This window comes from Aptenodytes patagonicus, chromosome 1 (genome assembly GCF_965638725.1).
Source record: "Aptenodytes patagonicus chromosome 1, bAptPat1.pri.cur, whole genome shotgun sequence".
NCBI lineage: Eukaryota > Metazoa > Chordata > Aves > Sphenisciformes > Spheniscidae > Aptenodytes > Aptenodytes patagonicus.
The window spans coordinates 93,601,612-93,621,999 of NC_134949.1; the positions used below are offsets into that span (position 1 = coordinate 93,601,612).

Genomic DNA, 20,388 nt, shown 5'->3' on the forward strand with positions numbered 1-20,388 from the left:
TTCATGAAGGAAGTTCACATTTATAAAGCAAGAAGAATTGAAGCTGCACTTTGTTTTTCACACCATAAGAGGGAAGGGAAAAATGTGCAGGCAGGCTAGGTCTATAACATTGATTTGTAACCAACAAAGGAAATGTCTACTTATGAGACACGAATCAATGTAACCAGACTGTGAAACTGCAAACAGAGATGTGAGAAAATTATTTGATCATTAGTCTTCCTTTGGAAAAGACAGAGGGCCAAATTCTGCTCTCATTTATGAGGATGTAACTTCCATGAAAACCAGAGGAGATTTGCCAGTGTAATTATGAACGAAATTTCATATGGTGTCCTTCTGATGGCTGGAGGTGTAAGGCATTAGAGTCAGGAAGGGGGCTAGGCGGCAAAGGGAGGCAGAGGAAGGACGCTGTAGCAAAGAGGATACAAACCAGGTTTCGTTATTAATGAATTGTAGCTACAGAAAACATATTGATGTTCCTTCCCATGCAGAGGTGACCTGTGTGAACTGTGCACCTGCTTAATTCAGCTGAAATCTTAAAACAGTTTTCCTTAACCTGAGACTTTGTTGCCACAGGCTGAGATATTTTCCTGGAGACGGACTGGTCTCCTGAGAATAATCTAGTCCTGGAGATTCTAGCCTTCAGGGTCCATTATCTAGGAAAACCGCTTATTAGCAACAAAGCCACCGTATTTTGGAGGTAAGAAGGAAATTCGGTGGTCTAAGTCCTTTTGGCCTGCGGGCAGTAATAGATGCTGATTTGGAAGTGAACCCTGTTATTCTTACATGGCTAGTCTTTATAAGGACAGTCTGCTTCTCTGGTGGGTGGAGTTTGTCTCCCCTGGAACTGTTTGCACCCCCGGATTTACCCTGTAGATTGATAGGATTGGTTGTTTCCCTGCAAAATCTCTGGGGCAAACAGTTTCTGAAGCTGTGGTTTGATGGCACGGTGGATCTGGGTCATAATACCCTATGAAAAACACTGTAGCCATATAACACAAAGTGTTGATCTAGGATAAATTCACATACTGGTTTGAATGTTTTCAGAACAAATGGATTAACTTTATATGGCAGGCTTTATGCCAGATCAGATATCACCTGTCTGCGCCACTCTGACTTCAGGCTAGATTATATATCGTCTGTTCTCTTGCAGCGACATAAACTCTTGCTAATTTGATAGTAATGTGATCATGTGCCTGTGCCCAAACCAGGTCAGATCTATACTGCTGAGTGATCCCGTGGTAACAGTTGTGGACTGATAGCCTGGGTCTGTTCATTAGCGGGGAAACTCATCTCGACTTCAGCGTCAAAAATCCACCGAAGTAGAGGCAAACTACCTTCCTTTAGCTACACACCCTGCTTCAGTCTAGGCTTCAGTCCCCCTTCACCTTCAGCGGTTCCCTGCATTTGCACGGGTGCTGGGCTTTCCCCATATGTCTCCATTCAGTTCTATTAGTGCAGTCACTGGAAAGAGAAAGAGGCCAACACGTACACATGTACACAGTTTTAAAGGCTTGGGGCCCGTTTGGAGAGGTAGATATTTTTATTCTGGTTAAACTATTCTAATTCCTGTGGATATTGTTTTATTTATGCCACAATACGAGATTAAATCAGGCCATGGCTTCCCAACAGGCAAACAAAGCGAGTCTAAACAAATGATATTTTTAAAAGCTTTTGGGATAAGAATAATTTTGAATATAAAATGCCTTAAAGTGACATTAAATAACAACAAAAAGCTTACATTTACTAAAAGTTAAACTCCCCTTTACAGAAGCAGATGCAACAAGTTCTGTCATTTTACTTTGTAAACCGGAAAAAGTCCTCTTTTTGATTTTTCTATCTTCTGAACTGCACTTGGCCTTTCGAGATAGAGGCAAAACTCTTCCTGGCACTTGCCCCCAGCTCTCACATATAGTGAATATTTCCCCTTGGGTGCTCTTTGTGTCGTGATATCTTAAAATCTTTCTGTCAGGCATTGCTCTTATATAATACATGTTGTCATCTGGAGTGAGGCACAGTTGTGCATATTTAGCTGGTTTACTTTGTAATGCGTCATTACGAGTGACCGAAAACATGGTACAGGAAGTTGTTTGTGTGCTTTTTTTCATTCCCTATGCAACTCCCAAGCAGAAAATGTTCTTGAGAGCAGATGGTACAGAACAGTCAGTTGCAAGCTCCATTTTCCAGATGCATAGATGTTTCACATCTACTTGAAGCCAGTTCAGATGGCTTTGTAAACTTGAGTCCAACTTTTGTTTAACCCTTTACTGGGCCGCCAGTAAAAGTGTTTTCTGCAGGAGTTTCAGTCCTAATAAAAATAACCTGAATGCAGAAGATCCGTTGTGTTCTCAGATGCTTAGCCAGAATCTGGGACATAGTGTTATCAGCAGCAATTAAAATATTAATACTGTTTTTCTAGAAGGAGTGTTGCAAGTTCAGCAACTGATGCATGATCTGTGGTTTCCATTAGTTTCTCTCGTGCCTTTCAACTTTCTAAATAGTACGTTGTAACACAGAGTAGCCAATATCTGAATTTCTTACTGCTTGACAAGGGGATTACTAGATAGTGAAGGCAAATTAATTTGACTTCCTACAGAAAAGGTAAGAACTTCTTACCCTAGGGCAGTAACACAGTCAGCTCATCATGACTGCATGATACTGATAAACTACAGTTTACAACTCAGCAGGTTTCTTGTTTGATTTGTTTTTTTCACTTGCTTGGGTGTGTGGTCTTTTCACAGTAGGCTTATTGCTGCTGAACCATAGGCTTTTATTTGATAACAAGTAAAAGTACCAGTCCAATTTTTTCCATGTTGCACCCACAGAAATTTGTCTGAGATCATATGAGTATTACGGACTTAGTGGGAGGGCATCCATGAAAGCCGGTCTGCAGTTGTTGGCCAGACCGGTTTGTGAGTTCAAACACCATTTAGGTTTAGTTCGGTTCTGACTTTACTGTAAGGTGATTTGTGGATCCAGGGACTCATAATAAGTAAGATGCTTGATCCCGTAATAATAGTACCAAATTGTCAGTTATTGTCCATAGATCCTGAGACACAGGCAAGTAATGATTCCTCCAAAGATACCGCCTGGTTTTACGGTACGCCTTGGTCAGAAGTAGGCATAGAACCAGAGTCTGACATCTGATCCACTAAGCTTTATTGTTTTCAAATACTTCCAATAAACTTTCAAGAAAGATTATCTGAGCTGAGAAAGATAATAGATTTAGGAATAAAAGCTGAAGGAGAACATTTTTTATTATGTCATCAGTTAAGTTTTTAACTGTTTATTACATTCCCACAACGTGAAGAGATGAACCTAAACTGAACTCTCAAAGCTGAACAAATCCAGAAGTCAAATTGACTTTCCAAATCCCTGGCTCCAATCCATCTCTTAAACCAAGAGAATATAAAAGTTTGCTAATACCATATAATCCAAGCTTAGATGCCCAGGTATGCTGATTGATGGTAAGAGAGGTCAGAAGGAACTGGTTTCTTTGGAAAACCTTGTGAAACAGTCCAGAACCACTCTGTTTGTGAACAGGCTCCCTGGGGGAGTGGTCAAGGCACCAAGCCTGTCAGAGTTCAAGGAGCGTCTGGACAACACTCTTAGTCATATAGTTTAGTTTTAGGTAGTCCTGTGAGGAGCAGGGAGTTGGACTGGATGATCCTTATAGGTCGCTTCCAACTTGAGACATTCTATGATTCTGTGATTCTCTCTCTTTGAAGAGTCTTGTGTTTGTTATTAACCAGCATCAGGATACTAAAGTTGATGGACCTGATAGCATGTTTCTCTACAGCAACATTTTGTCCCATTTGGCAAGAGGACAGGCAGTTAAATGCCTCACAGAACAACAGCAACATTACTGGTGAGAATTTCTTCCTTGACCTCCTACCGAATGAAAGTTCAGAATTTTTGTGACACCGTAGTAATCTTCAGAAACTCCTTCTTTCTGTGGACCACTCATGGGTTACAATACGAATAATATTTCCAGTTTATAAAGACATTTCATTTGAAGACCTCATTATTGATTTGCAGCATTATCTATTAGCCTTGCAGTAATGAGGGCGTTGCATATTGTCCTTTACTTTTCCAAGGGGGAAACTGAGGGGTGGAAAAAACAAGGGTTTGTCAGAACTATGAGAAGTGCCAACTTGGTCAAAATGTGAGCCTTCTCTAAGAGACAGAAGGAGAGTTCACATCTAGAAAGAGTCAAGCTTTCAGGTCAGGATCCAACCATGGCCTTTGCCATTCAATGCTCTCTCAAAACCAAACAGTGCTGTCGGGTTTTCTTTTTGCTCCCTCTTGCTGCTTGGGCTGTGAAGCAAATTGCACGTACTGGACTGGCTTCTCAAGGCAATAAGTGAAAAATGGCATTTTAAAATAATATTTGCCAGGTCCTGCAGCTCAGACCTGTCATATTGCATGTTAAAAGCTCACTCCTTCCCAGAAGTGAGGTGTAAAAAGTAATATGAATATGTGTGTGTGCGCGCATGTGTCTAGGTCTGGGACACAGACAGATTCCCTACCTGGAAATGGCTTGCTATTATTAGACATGCAGTTACCAGGGGTTATGTAAGACAATTGAAGCTCTGTTTTTTAACAGAGACATGATTCATGCTACTTGTAGTAACAGTAACCACCTCCAAACGAGACAGAAAGCAGACACAGACAAAAGGCTGAAGAAATCAATGCTGGCTGAACACAGCCATCCTCCTGATACCTTCTGCCTCTCAAACAGCCATAGGGTTATCAGCAGTGGAGGTTAATGCTGATTCCAAAGACTTCTGGAGTTACTGAGCTGGTGCATCTGTATCGGCGGCATTTGCAGGGAGCGGCTGAGGCTGCAGGAGCTGCGAAGGGGGGACAGCGCTGGGCACGCTTTGCCGTGTTCCCAGCAATGTCTCTGGTGTTCTGCAGGAGGCTGAGGGAGCTGTGAGCAGAACTAGCACTCCTACTCTATTTTCTCAGTTACTCCTGCTGGGAAAGGCTGGAACCAAAACAACTTTTGGCTCCTCTGCAGTTAACACTTCTACAGTCGTTTTTATAGTAATGTGGAGGGAGAGTAGAGACCTGGAGTAGCTTTGAACTTCTGCCAGCACTCTTCATTAGAGCAAATTGTGAAATCCGATTGAACTAGAATAGCTCTGAGCTCCCCTACAGCTAAGATTCCTGATCCATCTCCTACGGTACTTCTTGCCGGTCATGGCAGAGATCAGAATATCTGCAAGCGCCTTCATAATTTTGTTCATCTGGGCCATTTTCTTATAACAATTTCTGTTGGGAGATAGCAGGAGTAAGGTAGCTGCCAGATTGTCTACAGCCAAAGATCCAATCTCCTCCTCGCAGAATTTCTTTCCCGATAGGAAAAAGGGTTATGTTCAGAACACCAAAGCGAACACCAGTGGGGTGCTTATTTACGGGGTGTCACCTTCCAGAAATAAAAGGTGGGGAAGTTGCTTTCGGGTCCCCTCAAGTCACTGCCATACCCTACCATGTGTCCTCTTGGAAGACTGTGGATGTCCTGTAAAATTTCATTTCAGCATCATCTAAACCGTTCTGCATAGTAACTTCTGCTGTCAAGGAAGAAGATGCTGAAGATTTGGAAATGGTCTTTTTAGCACTCAGGAGACAGCCCTCCTACGTTAGCAGAACTTATCCAACAACAGAGCCAACTGCCTTCAGAAAGTTTTGAAATGACCAGAGAAATAGCCTCTAAGAGCCACAGAAGAGAGCTGGATACTGAATTCCGATAAATCCCAAGAGTTTATCATTTGCTAATACTGGAGTAAGAATAACAACAATTATTAGTATGTTATTTTCCTTAATGCATCATGCTGTATATACTGTACAGAGTAGAAATCACTTCAGCTACTATTAATGTTAGTAATCATTCTCCATCAGCCACACTGCATACGGTTTTAGGAGAAAAGTGAAAAATAACTCAGAGTGCCTTAAAAATGGCATTGTAGTCATATCCTGACTCTGTGCTTTCCTGGCACAGGGTATTTAAAACCCAGATCTGAGTAACACAGCCGGCACTGACATCTCTACATCTCAGGCACACTTAAGAAAAATCCTGTTTTGATGCAGATGATACATAACTTTAAAAAGCAAATAATTATCAGAAATATACATCACACCTCAGGACACATTGCTGTCAGTGACTTGACATTTCAAATGATGAGTTTCACAAATGTGCATAACCATCAGATTTGATTGAACAATGTTTTAGAATAATTCACATGCTCATCTAGAACTTTTTTCATTGTGTTTTGGCACTGAAGCATGAAACAGGAAATCTACAGTGGGTTTCTCTTTGCTTGTGAGGAAGCAAACGCTTTGATCAGTTCTACGTACTCCAAGGCTGTAGTCAGTTATTCCTCAATGGATAATGAAACCAAAGCCCAGAGTGACTCTGTTTCTCTGTGGATCCTGTGTGATATTTTATATATAGTTTTTGACATAAATCAAACAAGCTTTCATTTGTACAGTTTGAGGCCAGAGGCAGCAAGCACAAGGGAAGAATGGTATGGGAAAACATGTTTGTGGTGCTTTTTACCTGGTCTTTTCACTGTGTCAGTTAATGACTCTTTAATGATTGACTTGCAAGGGAAATCTTCAGAGACAGGAGACAGTCATCCAAAACAAACAAAAAAAATATTCAAAATCATTTGAGTGTTTTTCCTGACTGTCAGTAACATCATTGTTTAGCTCAGCATTCGGGCAGTGGTGTTAGGAATCTTAAAACTTAAGGAAAAGATTCCTTTTCTCAGACCTTGCCCCTCAGAATGCATGCAAACATGATTTTTAATCATAGAATTATAGAATGGTTTGGGTTGGAAGGAACCTTAAAAATCATCTAGTTCCAACCCCCTGCCATGGGCAGGGACACTTTCCACAAGACCAGGTTGCTCAAAGCCCCATCCAACCTGGCCTTGAACACTTCCAGGGATGGGGCATCCGCAACTTCTCTGGGCAACCTGGGCCAGCGCCTCACCACCCTCATAGTGAATAATTTCTTCCTTATATCTAATCTAAATCTACCCTCTTTCAGTTTAAAGCCATTACCCCTTGTCCTATCACTACATGCCCTCTCCAGCTTTCGTGTAGGCCCCCTTCAGGTACTGGAAGGCTGCTATAAGGTCTCCCCGGAGCCTTCTCTTCTCCAGGCTGAACAACCCCAACTCTCTCAGCCTGTCTTCATAGGAGAGGTGTTCCTGCCCTCTGATCATCTTCATGGCCCTCCTCTGGACTCGCTCCAACAGGTCCATGTCCTTCTTATGTTGGGGACCCAGAGCTGAATGCAGTGCTCCAGGTGGAGTCTTATGAGAGTGGAGTAGAGGGGCAGAATCGAGAAACCCTCGACCTGCTGGCCACGCTTCTTTGGATGCAGCCCAGGATACGGTTGGCTTTCTGGGCTGCAAGTGCACATTGCCCGATCATGTTGAGCTTCTCATCAACCAACACCCCCAAGTCCTTCTCATCAGGGCTGCTCTCAATCCCTTCATCCCCCAGCCTGTATTTGTGCTTGGGGTTGCCCCGACCCAGGTGCAGGACCCTGCACTTGGCCTTGTTGAACTTCATGAGGTTCACACAGGCCCACCTCTCAAGCCTGTCCAGGTCCTTCTGGATGGCATCCCATCCCTCCAGCATGTCGACTGCACCACGCAGCTTGGTGTTGTCAGCAAACATGCTGAGGGTGCACTCGATCCCACTGTCCATGTCGCCAACAAAGATGTTAAACAGTGCCAGTCCCAATACTGTCCCCTGAGGAGCGCCATTCATCACTGGCCTCCACTTGGACATCGAGCCGTTGACCGCAACTCTTTGAGTGCAACCATCCAGCCAATTCCTTATCCACTGAGTGGTCCATCTGTCAAATCCATGTCTCTTAATATAAATCTTCCTCTAGTAAAAGCAGGTAAAAATCCTGCAGGATTCTTCCTGTCTTATAAAACAAGTCACATAACAAAAGCTCAGTGAGAGGGAAGAATTCCATCAAGATGATGCTAAGTTTTTTTTGGGGGGAGGAGGGTTCAATTTTTCTGTTTATCTATTTGATAACCTGGCTCTTGGTGCTTGAGAAAACCAGATATATGAATGAAGGTTTCATTTCCTAGTTTACCTTGAGTGGGGTGGTTCTGTGACAAATGGATCAAATCCATTGAAATTTATAGCTGGTGGTATTCCATTGTCCTACATGGGATTATACTTCAAATGATTATAAACAGTATCTCATAGTTTCTGCAAGCAACAAGCCATGAAAAAAACAGGATTTCATGACTTTTGGCAGTTACCATTTTGGATCATCTTCCATACTCATGACAGTGTACTTGAGACTTGTGATTGAGATCAGCTTTCAGCATGAGAACTACAAATTTAGTGGCCAGACATTGATGCATCAAGTGCTGTACTATTGTGACCGGGAGGGAGGGGCATATGGCAGAACCAGTGCCAATAGTGTAAATCTTCATTAAATTGTGTTATGTGTTGAGATGATACAGTCCCTGCACCTAGGTAAAAATACATTATCAGTTTGCAAACCTGGTTGCTGAAACATGGAGATCTGTTCTTTCAGGACATTCAGTACTTTATTCAATTCACCAACATCTGTGGGACTAAGGGTTTCAGGGTTTATGCCAAAGTATTTGCAAGGACAGCAGTCAATGAAACGAAAGCAATGTGTAGGGGAGGAGGAAAAAACTCAGCTCGTTCTCTTCATGTGCTTTCATTGTTTTTGTTCTTCCTGAAAAATAATGTCCTTTCAGATTTCGTTTGACATCTCCATGATGTTGAACAGATTCGGAGAAATCACCAATATTTTGACAGGGTTCCTTGGCAATGAAATGTTCATGAAGCTCATCTGTCATGAGCTAATCTGGCTCATCTAGCCAAAGCAGTAACTTAGGCGGATATATTACTGTAACAATTTAATTTCTACACATTTTCTTCGTCTCTGGTGATTGCAGTGATGGCAACTCATATTTCAGTTGCAGAAACATTGGTAGTAATAGCGGCACAACTATACCTTTGGTTTTGTGAGAACCTTGCTTAAGGTAGCAAGGCAGTGTCATGTTGTCCAAGTGCCTTCTTCTTGGTAACAAGGCAATACTCTGATTGCACTGGCCATCTTCGGTGTTCATGGCTTCAAAACCTTAACCTCATACCTTGTTCCCCTCCCACCAAGCTTTTGAGTTTCATACCATAATGCTGATGCCTTGTAACCTACAGCATCAGCACATGAATGCCTGAGGCTGTTTATACTCTCAAACGGCTTCTATTAATACTAAGTATCTGTAGAAAACTAGCACTCAAGAGTCAACAACGCTAGAAGTATACAAGCACTACCCACAAATCAGTCTGTTCCCTGGAAAGCTTATGTAGGTGCAGTTCCACTGAGCACAGAAGTTTTACCCCCATATTTGACACCAGCAGCAATAAAATCATGACTTTATGTATTTGCCTCAGTCACCCCCCACTTTAATGAATTGCTTTGAAAAGTATGTGGCTGTGTTCAATACTCAGATACGATTGTGAAGGCTCCATAGTAGGAATATATAGTGGTGTTATACCCAGCAATATTTTGCCAGAATAAGATAATTTTAAAATAATAATTGTGTATATAACTATACAGACATACATATATATACATGGTTACCATATATGTATATATCTATCTATATGTACAATACTGTTTCTTTACCACTTGTGAAAAGATAACTCATGGTCTGAGATGGTGTCATGGTTCAGTCTGGCATCATAGATTTTTGTATTCATTTGAATGTCTGGCTGGATGTTGCATCAGGGCTTTTGGTGATCTGCTTCTGCTCTGATTAAGCCTACCGACTACTGACACTTAGTTGCCTCTTCCAGATACAAGTTATCATCATTTCAAATCAGATGTGCAAAGTCCAAACAGATGCTTAACGTTGCCTAACATTGCTTCACCCTGCTCTGCACACAGCAAGGTGCAGCCAAGAGAGCAGCCTGCACTTGGCTTGGGCACCGTCTAACCTGTTTCTCTGCAAGTGTGGGGTTTATACACCCAACACACTAAGCATGATGAGATCTTCATTAGTGGAAAATAGGCAGCATCCTAATTTATATCTTAAGTGAGAGAGAACTTTTCCAAAAGTTCAGGGTTGAGGCCTTGTACCGCTGCCCAGGGCAGGAGGGGCCACTTGGCATGCGGAGTGGAAAGGAAAATCAGTAGGAGAAGAGTTGTCCTTTTGGACCTTAGCTCTTAGGTATGGTTAGCCGTTGCATTGAGAATACCACTTGCAAATAGAAAGAAGTATCAGAAGAATCAACAGATGAAAGTGAGATCTAGAAAATGCCTATTCCAAGTGCCAGATTCAAACTTAAGAAAAGAATTGCAGCTTAAGGGAAGTGAAATTCTATAGTATCAGATAAAAGGCAGTGAAGGAAGGGAAAAAGAAACAGATGCAGACAAGTAACAGAGGGTTTGTGAGACAAAAAGTGGGAACATGATGCAGACTTTACTACAAACTACATTGCTATTCCAGATTTCAGTAAGTACCCCTGGGACTTCAGGGAGAGATTTTTTTCTCTAGTAGTTTTGCAAAGATGTCCTTGTGGGAAATTGGCCTTTACCAGGCTAGAGCAGTCCAGCCTCTTTAAACAGTCTTTCTGCAAATGTCTAATCCATTAACAAATTAATTTCTGAATTTCAGGCCCAATTCTTGATAGTGGACATACAGTGTTCCCAGCAGAATACAGAAATGAGCAGTTTCCTCTCCTAGATGAAGCCCTGACTATTGTGAAAAAGTCATGCTATGGCCTTCTGATAGCGTGTGCTGCTAAATTTTTATGTTTTCTATGTTCTGGCCTCTGTTGGAAAGATGTTTTTTATATCACAGTCCATCCTGATCTCTGTTTAAGACACTGTGGTTGGATAGCTACCTATAGGTAGCCAACGGCCTAACCTTGTTCATGTAACATAAATGCCGCAGTCTGCCCTAGTCAGAGGATGTACCTTCTTTTGAAAAAGAAACAGTAAAATACATCTGGAATAACCCACTTCATGCAGCAGGTTGACTCTTGAATCTCATTTGTTGATGGCTAACACTGCTGTTCTCGTCTTCTCCTTCTCGTTGCTGCTTTAAGAATTTCACCCAAAATGCTACCCCCAGAGAGAAAAAGTGACCAAAAAAGAATTGCATTTAGCCTAGACAGCTCAGTCTGAAAATATATCATGACTGTGACAGCGTCAGTTAAAACTGACCCCACCTTACTCAAGAGACCTGTACAATATGTGGATTAAGATCAGACATGCTAACTTTTGTGGCAGTAGCAAGTTCTTATTTTCCATTGCCTCATGATAGACAGCACTGTGCCAGCACAGCAAATAAGAATAATGAAAAATAAGCTCACAAGAAGCTCATCTTTTAATTTTTTCATTACTAGGGATCACACAAAAGGCAGAAGGAAGCAGACTGCTGAAGATATCAGGGAAAAGAGTATTGCGGGCATAAAATAAATAGCAATTAACTAAAAAATTGAGTCCCCTTGATCAGGACTCACTAAGAGGAAGTAACAGAAGACTGCGGTACCAGGTCTCAAGCAAAGAGAAAGAGCTATTCTGCTGATTGTCTCTTGCAGGTCAGACATACGAGTGCCCCTAACAAACAGGGAATACTGAAGGTGTTTGATGGTGTCTCTGAGCAGAAAGAAGTACAGCCAGGGGGAGAGATAGAAATGTTCTGCAGGGAACCAACCTAGAAAAAGCAAATTTCAGGACCAAGCACCAGTAGGAAATTGATGTTTATAATATTTAAGCCATCTGTAAAGGAAATATTGTGGTGGTGTGTTGTGTGAAGAGCAGAGTCAGGCCAACGCTTGCTTATGTGTGTTTTAAGTAATGTGATATGACAGACCACATCAGATCAATGGTGCTGATTAATGAACAGCTCTGGAAAGGTAGCTAACAAGAGATTAAAGGGTCAAGACACAAATTTCAGGAGGAAGGAGAAGGAGGATCAGTGCCTCAGAATATGGTCCAGGAGCCCATTAATCATCAGCATTATTATGTAAAGTACCACATTTTCTCCTGACTTTATGCCCACTGCAACTCCACTGAAGCCAGTATAGAATTGACCTAAAGTGTACATCTTAAATCACAATCTGTAGTACATCACTGCTATCATAAAAGGGACCTTCCTTAATAAAAACAGTAATACGATTAATGTTTCTTACACCCTCTAAATTACCGGATAAAGCTTGGGAAGAGCAAGGTGGAATAAAAGTGAGCATATATAAAATGCCCAAGTTACTATCATTAGTGGAAATATTTAAGTAATAAGAGTCTACATTTCTGGAATGCATTCATGCAGAAAATTTATCCTCCAAAATCTTAATTAAGCGCACAGTACCTCATGGAACAGAGATGTTAATGCTTTCCTTTTCTGGATAGAGGAGCCCAGGTAGAGAGGGGAGAAGTGACTTAACCCAATGTCACACATCCCATTCCTCTGTTGTCCTGCTAGTCTCTCTTTTTGCCCAGTCTTCTCGTGGTCAAAAATTCTTTCCCTCTAATTTTTCCTTAGCTAGATTGAGACTTTTATAAAAATCTAGGGATGTTTCCTTCTCTGTTGCACTCCCCATGTCTTCTGAAGCACCATCAGCTTTGTTGATTTTATGTACTTAAAATGTACCTATCAGCTGCTGCTGATTTATGCTCATCACACTGGAGGAAAAGAGATGTAGCTTCCCAGGCCATAGCAAAAATGATGGAGAAAAATGAAGATATTTTAAGTGTCGCCTTTCATGGAGATTTTAGTGCCCAGATTTTGTAGAAGACTCTGAACAGCCCATCTCTAACAACTTGTCTGCCTGACCCTTGATGTGAAGCCAGATTGAGTGCTAGGCAGTGCTAAATTAGAGAGCCACTTGGATTGGGATCCCAGAGATTGGAAGAGTAATAATGACACAGAAAGAGAGGTGGCAAAATATGCAGGATTAGTACATTCAGTTCTTAGGCTTCTCTTGTGTGAAATTAGGAGTGAAGTGAGCAGGAGTTCTGATGAAGTAAAGACTAAAGATCTGATCCTGTGATTTTTCTGCTTCTGGTACAAGTTAAAAATGTATGTTAACTGAAGTACTGGGCACTCCTTAAGGCACACAGGATTTATGCCTTAGAAAGGTGAGCAATAGCCAGATAAAAGACAAATTGACGTGTGCAAAGTGGGTATAAGAAGCAAGGTTAGCATTAACAGAATAGGTGGGGCGTATATGGAAGTGGGAAGGAGAGCTTGAAAGTAAGCCATGCTGAGTGTTAGCAAGGACTTAAATCTACAGAATCCTTGGGCGTTATTGCACCTTTGAAATTCAACCCTCGGTAGTGGTCAAAGGTGCCACTGTTTTACGTAATTCTTTTGAGCTAACCTGATGCTGGCATATGGTTCTTCTCCCAAGCCCTGGTGAAACTCAGAGGTTCAGGCTGAGTTGAGGATTATTTTTTCGTGTTTAAATTTACTCAATCTGCAATGCAAAGCAGACTTCAAGAGGGGAGAACCCACAAAAACTGGAATCAAAGAAAATGTTTGCTTGAGCCCCTGTGAAGTGTAGCTGCCAGATTTCATGTAGCCTGTTGAAATCAATATGTAGCATATATCCCAGTCACCAATAAACGTCATCATTACAAAATGTATAAACTGAACATAGAACCAAATGTATATTTTGTGAAGTACATTATTACAGTGTCATCTAAAATCCTTCATTGTGTCTGCTGGCGTTCATTCCAGTGTTCCTGCTGCACGAACAGTGGGGTTTTTTTATTGTGTTGCATTTACAGACATAAATTCCAGCTTGCACAGTGACAATAACTACCTGTGAAATAACAATTACATCTCTTATCATTTTTTGCTCACCTTCTTGATTTCTTTGATAAAGCAAATATTTGCTTTTCCTGTCTGATCAGAGTAGGCGAAATCATTTATTCATGGAAATGGCACCATTGGCTTCACTGTGGGTAGGACTGAATATGCTGATGTCCCAGGAGTTCTTTGCGTAAGTGAAGTGAGCAGGATTTAATTCTGTCCCTGGATGTTAGCTTCAGACATACTTCCAACATCCACAGCGAGCCACCCAAAGATCATAAGAAGTTAGCAAAGGAGGAGTTCTGTTAGTCTAGAGAGGTAGTCAAGTCCCCCAAAAATGTAAATACTCCCAAAAACTTAGGTCTGGGTGGTGAAATCACCCTCTAATAAATACTGGAGCTGAGGATTTTCTTTGGATCCCTTTCTGTATTAGTCTGTTGAGTCCAACCCCCTCTTTAGCTCAGGAGATTTCAGACATAAAACTACTGCCGAGCTGAATCTTTCCTGAAAGGCTGACAATAAGTTATTTCACTGGTCTCACCGCAGTAGACCTGGTGGCTGATGGGAGATAAGTGGTGTTTCTGCTTTGATACGAGCCATCATTTTTGTGATGTAAAGACAGCAAAAGAAGCGAAGGAGGATTTTGCCTTCCTTTTCCTGCCTTTCAGTCCTGAGGAAGTGTTTGTTGCTGCTCTGAACAGGACTAGCCTTGTTGTTCTGATGAGATGCACTTGAGTGCCAAGTTTGTGCTAGCTCTCCATCACTGCTTCGTGCTCATGCCATTAGAGTGAGCAACTTCTCAGAATGAATCCTACTGATAGCGCTTTGCTGGCTAATCCTCCCTCTCCTCCTCACTTCACCAGAATAGGTTGCATGGGCAGACTGTGGTAACCGGGGACTGACTCTGTTCTCGTTTGCAGCCAGGGCTGGAGGGATTGAAGTGGGAAGAATTCGGCCCTACCAGGCTGCAGCCAGCTGTACTGACAGCGGAGAATGCCAGTTAGCGTTGCAGCAAGTTTTCTTGCTCTCAGTAAATAATTATTATTTCCCCCTGACCTTTCCTTTTGGTTCTTTCTGGTACAGACACAGCCTCTCTCTGTTCCCTGCCCCAATGAACGTCTGCACTAGGTCCAAGGCTTGGAGTAATTTACCTGAAGAGTGATACCATTTGGAAACCACTGTAAGTATATTTTATCTCTTATAAAAGACTTCTTGTTTCAGCAAAAAAGGACATCCTTAAAAAACAAAAACAAACTGCAGCACCTGTGAGCGTTACTGATGAGGGTAAGCTAAGTTTTGCTTTTGAAATTTGCAAGGAAATATGTGGGCAAAAATATGTCAATAAAAAGCTGCTAAATATTTAAGTCGTAGCCTCACAGCATAGTTCAGCAATGGCTGGTTTGATCTACTTGTATCTTTTAGTTTGGCAGGTTCTCCCTGCTTACTGCTCTAGTTTGTGCTGTTCTAGTTGGTTCATCCATGTTTGTCTTCGGAGTGTTTATCTTCTTTTTTATTCTTATTACTTTTTAATGAGACACCTTTCCTCTCGTTGGTGTTTCATGCAATACAGATTGAATTTGCTGCAACTCCTTAAAGGTTTATGCTGTTCTTTCTGGGCCTTGAGTCATTTGTGATTTAAGGCCATTACAATTTGGTACATTTGGCTGGATTACATAGGTAAAGTTGCCTGAGAGAATTTTGACTTTGTATTGTGGTTTTATTATGCTCCAAAATTACCAGTTGTGTTATTTGCACTTTTTTCCCCCTGTAGAGCTCATAGTTTTGATATGTTATGATCAATTCTCAGTGCTTGCCAGTATTGTCGCAGTGTTGCTGTAGCCAAGATGCTCTGAGGTTGTAAGTCAGGCAGGTTTTGTAGACAGGGCCTCACTTTCATGAGATTTGTGGTTCAGATGGAAAAAATGTTGAATTTGGGGGTATATAAGCCCCACTTCAGGTCTGAAACAGACCCAGCGAATTTCAATCTCAGTTTAACTTAATCTCTGAGTTTAACTTAATTATGTTAATCAGTCTCCTGTAAGGGATTTCGGAGGTTATTTTACTTTTCTGTGTTGATTAAATTTTCCAGGCTTTTATTGCACTAGAACATTGGGCCTCTCTTGTCAGTTCTCCGTGCCTCCCATTCTTGCTCTGCAGTGCTCTGCTGGGATTTCTCTTTCGTATTACATTTTATGGCGATGTTTTCAGGAGTTTGTGTTTTCCATTGTATAACACAAACTTGCAATCAGAGATTTTAAACAAACTGCCAGTCATGTAGCTGTAACAGCATGAAGATCAATGTGGCTGCAAAATCATCAGAGAAGCTGTGTGAATATTCAGGCAGTCAGCCTGTGCAGGACTTTTAACTACTGAAGCAACACTTCTGGCAGGAAAACTGGGATGGCTCAGGTGGTTTAAAGCAAGCTTGTCTCAGGAATCTTCACCCTCAGCTCTGGCGTTCAGCGTGCCCTGAATTTTGAGGTGAGGTCTCTGGGCAGATTTCAGTGCTTTTCGCTGTTCTTTCGGGCTTTTTTTTTTTTATATTCAATGATTGTACTCATCTCTCTCTCTCTTTCACTTTGTCAGTTTCTAAATATGTATTGTCAATGTCATGTCTGGAAGAGACACAACACTGGCAGTGATAAGCACTGATATCAGGAGCTGTGTTAGTCGCACACAGGCAGAGGAAGAATGTGCAGCAGAACACTTGGGAAAAATATTGCTTAAAATCAAACGTGAACTATTTTCACACTCTTACATTTTTAAGATCTGAAAAACCAGGGGTTTTTTTTTAATTATATTCCGTCTCTGTGAATTACTAAGGTTACAGACGAAGTGTACGCTAGTGAGTTAAATGCAGTGCTTGGGCACTACAGGCATCTCTGACCTGAGGGCACTTGCTAGAAGGTGATGCCATATCTGTGAGGAGGAGAAATAACACCTGGAACATGGGTGGGAAGACTCAGCCAGCAGCAGCACTTGTAACAACATCAGCAACCCTGTGGTGTGTTCCCTCCGTGCTGTTTAGTATGCAATGAACAAAGGTCTGGTTGGTGACCCAGCCCTCCCTGTATTCAGAGGCTGAAAACTGCCTCATTATTGTTCATTATGTAGCATTATTCTCATACAGTCACATTATCATAGCTTCCCTTGAGAGGCAGGATGCTACCGTGGGTTCTGCGCAGCTACGCTGGTTCCTATACCTGAGCTAATTTGTTCATCACTAACCTGGTGTCTCTGCAGGACAGAGAGCTGTTCCCTGTGTAAGGGAAGGTTCAAGCATTAGTTATAGCTGCTGTGTGAGAAGTACAACAACATACGTTGCCTATTTTTGACAGAGACTTGATTTGGTGGCCCAGCTGTAAGAACATGGTAATTCATTGAGGGGAAATTCATTCCAAACTCAGGTAATGGTTGCAAGGGAGATACATGCAAAGAAATCATGTGTGGAGAGCAGGCGGAGGGTTGGGGGAGAGAAGGATATATGCATGAGTGGCAGCAAGAAGGGTCAAGTGTAGCAGGGGTTTTAATAGTAATTAGTTTCTAGATAGCTCTGAGGTTAGGACATCCAAAATATTATCCATTCTGACTTCAAATTAAACAGAAAGGAGCCTATTCTGTTTTGCAGCCAGTGCCCAGATCATTGCAGTAGCTGCAGCATTGTGAGTTGTCCACCGTCTGAGACCTTTTTGTATGATAGTGTAGCATTATGGTACATGGAAAGGAGGGAATGCCTCACTGCAATGAAGATAGTGACAGAGGAGTTTCAGAAAATGGAAATAAAAAGATGGCAGTGATTGTATGTCTTGTTTTACACATGAGCTGGAAAGTGCTGACAGGCACAGTTCAGTTCAGGGATGACAGAGGGTGCAGTTAGCCTGATATTAGGTACTGGAGAACATACAATCAAGACAGGAGAGAATATCTTTTAAGTGGTGTAAATGAACATAATGAGAAGTAACACAATAAATATAAGGGAATGCTGAAAGTGAATACATACAAAAGAAAAGTACCTGGACATGGGATAGAAAATTTAAAAGATGGAGTAGGTAGGATGTTTAGAAATAGACTGGATAAATCTCTTATAAGTCAGTAGTAAATATGAATTCTGCAGTGATCCTCAAGACTTAGATTAGCTTAGAAAGGTCAGCATCTTTTCTGTCCCCAGCTTCTGGGAGTCTGTGCATCAGGTCCATTGCTATATTGGCCTTCTGCTGTCCTTCACAAGAAGCAAAGATGATGATGGCCCTCTGATAATTTTAAGAATTAGTGCAGTATTTGGAAGGACTTGTAATATACCACAGGTGTATGTGGAGAAGGAGCTCAGAGGTAACTGGAGAGCAGACTGGAGCCCCTTGCTCCAAGGGCACATTCCCAAGTCTATTGCAAATAAGTTGCAACTTTTATTGCCCTTAACAACAAGTAAATAGCAAACTTCTTGTTTCCAGGATTAGCCTGTAGAGAACATAATCACATGAACTAAAGCAACAAGGTAGACTGACCCTCACAATTTAAATAATGACACAGGACTGTCAATCAGTGAAGTCCAGGGATGGTACATAAACAGGTATAATTTGGGAAGGTTCCACAAACAACATTTATTCCTTGTTTCATTCTCACTCCTACCCCTGTGCTTTCAGGGTTTTTGACATAGCTAAGACAAGTCATACTCTTCCACAGTTAGTGTGCTATTTTACCTTCTGGAACATGGAGATATATTAGAGAGCTTGCTGATGGAAGCGTTCATAGAAGAAGCGTGCGATTAGAAAAAAAATTAGGTTGGGAGGGTCCTCTGGAGGTCTCTAGTCCAATTCCCTGCTCAGAGCAGGGCTGACTTCCAAGTTGGATTGAGTTACTCAGGGCCTTGTTCAATTAAGTTTTGAAAATCTCCAAGGATGGAGATGCCACAACCTGGCTTGTCAGCCTGATCCAGCTCTTAACAACTCTCCCTGTGAAGACTATAGCAATATGATAGCAATAGAAGTAGACTATGTAAGTGAATGTAAGAATATTTAATTAGAATATATAGGTGAAGATCACAGCAATAGGAGTTTTTTATATGGGCGATAAGGTAGAACAAAAGGATAGCAATATACTACAGCAATAGGAGGATTTTTCTGGCTTTGCCCATTGTCCTTTGCTGGCAACAGCAGTCTGGCGTTGCAGACTGAAGAAGAACCTTGTTTGGGTTTCTTCATAGGTAGTTTTGATCACAGTGTCCCCAGGATTTGTCTTTTCTGAAAAGTTTTCTTTAGATCCTTAGCTGACTTGGCTGTTTCCCTTACTCAGCCTTCCTCATGTGGAAGCCTGCATTCCTTTCAGGTGGTAGTGAGATGCAGGACATGTCTAAACAGTGTAAGAGAAACGGAGAACTGCTGTGGAGAGGTATTGCCTCTAGTGCCAGGCAGCACCGTTGCTTCCCTTCCCATCCTAGTGAGCACAAGTCACCAAGCTGCAGGACTCTGATGTGGAAAAGTGACGACACAAGAGCATCTTGATGAGATAGTGTCAGCCTTAAAAGCCAAGAAGAAAATAAACAGGTTTGGAAAAGAAAAAGCAGGGGGTGCTGTGCGCAGGCTCACCTGTGTCGCTACCTGTTGCTAAAGTATTTTTTAACCTGTCCCTCTAATGAGTTTTGAAGGCCTGGGAGGCACACGTGGGATCAGCCACACGAAGATTCAGTCAGTGCTTGGTCTAACAAAACAACTATGGCTGTGCTAATGGCCGACAAGTCGTGTTTACTCAGACTGAGCCCCTGTCCTGCAAATAACAACAACGTCCTGCCCAGGGGAGGCAGCTTTGTGTGTGGACAGAGCTGGAGTCAGAGGCTCTACTCCGAACATGTAACTTGGGTTAACTCTGAGCTGAAAACAGACCTTAACTACGTCAGTTCAGCTTCCAGGCGCAAGGGACTTCATTACCTCACACATCCAGAGTCTAACCCTACATACATCCTTTGCTGCCTGGACAAAAAGCCATGCTATCTGAAAGCTTCTTGGGTAGCAATGCTGTAAAAAAACACTGGTTTGTACACGGATTCCCCACAGCCCCCAGTGCATGCTGGCTGCACATGGGAAAGTCATGGGATCTGGAAATGAGGCGTGTGAAGGTGTGCCAGAGTTCATACGCCAAGGATTGACGCAGACTGTTATGAACAAAACATATGCAGTCCATGTACTTTAAAATACGTGTTCATGTACAAGCTCTGCGTCTCATGCATCCTCATCCGTGTAGCAAGAGATGGATCCTGGTGACAGAACGGGGAACAGACGGAAGGATGCCCGAGCTTGGAGTGATGAGATGTTCTGTTTACTCTTCAGGAAAATAATACTCTTTTAAAATAAGACAGTTTGGTTTTCCTTCCATTTAAAATGGAGTAAATCAGTTCAGCCCTTTGCTATACCTCTGCAACTTTAAGTAAGGTCCATTTAGTCATCTCTTATTGATTTAGATCAGATTAGACTTTAGCCCAGTATATTTTGAGCATATTGATTATATATGTGGAGGATACAGCAGCAGTACCATCTGCCCGTCCCGTGGCATGGGGATT

The 20,388-nt window shown here is 41.9% G+C and overlaps 1 protein-coding gene across 2 annotated transcripts in view; it reads left to right on the top strand.

Moving 5' to 3' along the window:
* The window catches only part of LOC143165500 (uncharacterized), a 477,160-nt gene that overhangs the window by 454,681 nt on the left and 2,091 nt on the right, over positions 1-20,388 (top strand). For both annotated transcript variants that reach the window (XR_012996266.1, XR_012996264.1), the window contains one exon: positions 14,922-15,018. The gene's annotated coding sequence lies outside the window, so the exon portion shown is untranslated. The remainder of the gene's footprint in view (positions 1-14,921; positions 15,019-20,388) is intronic.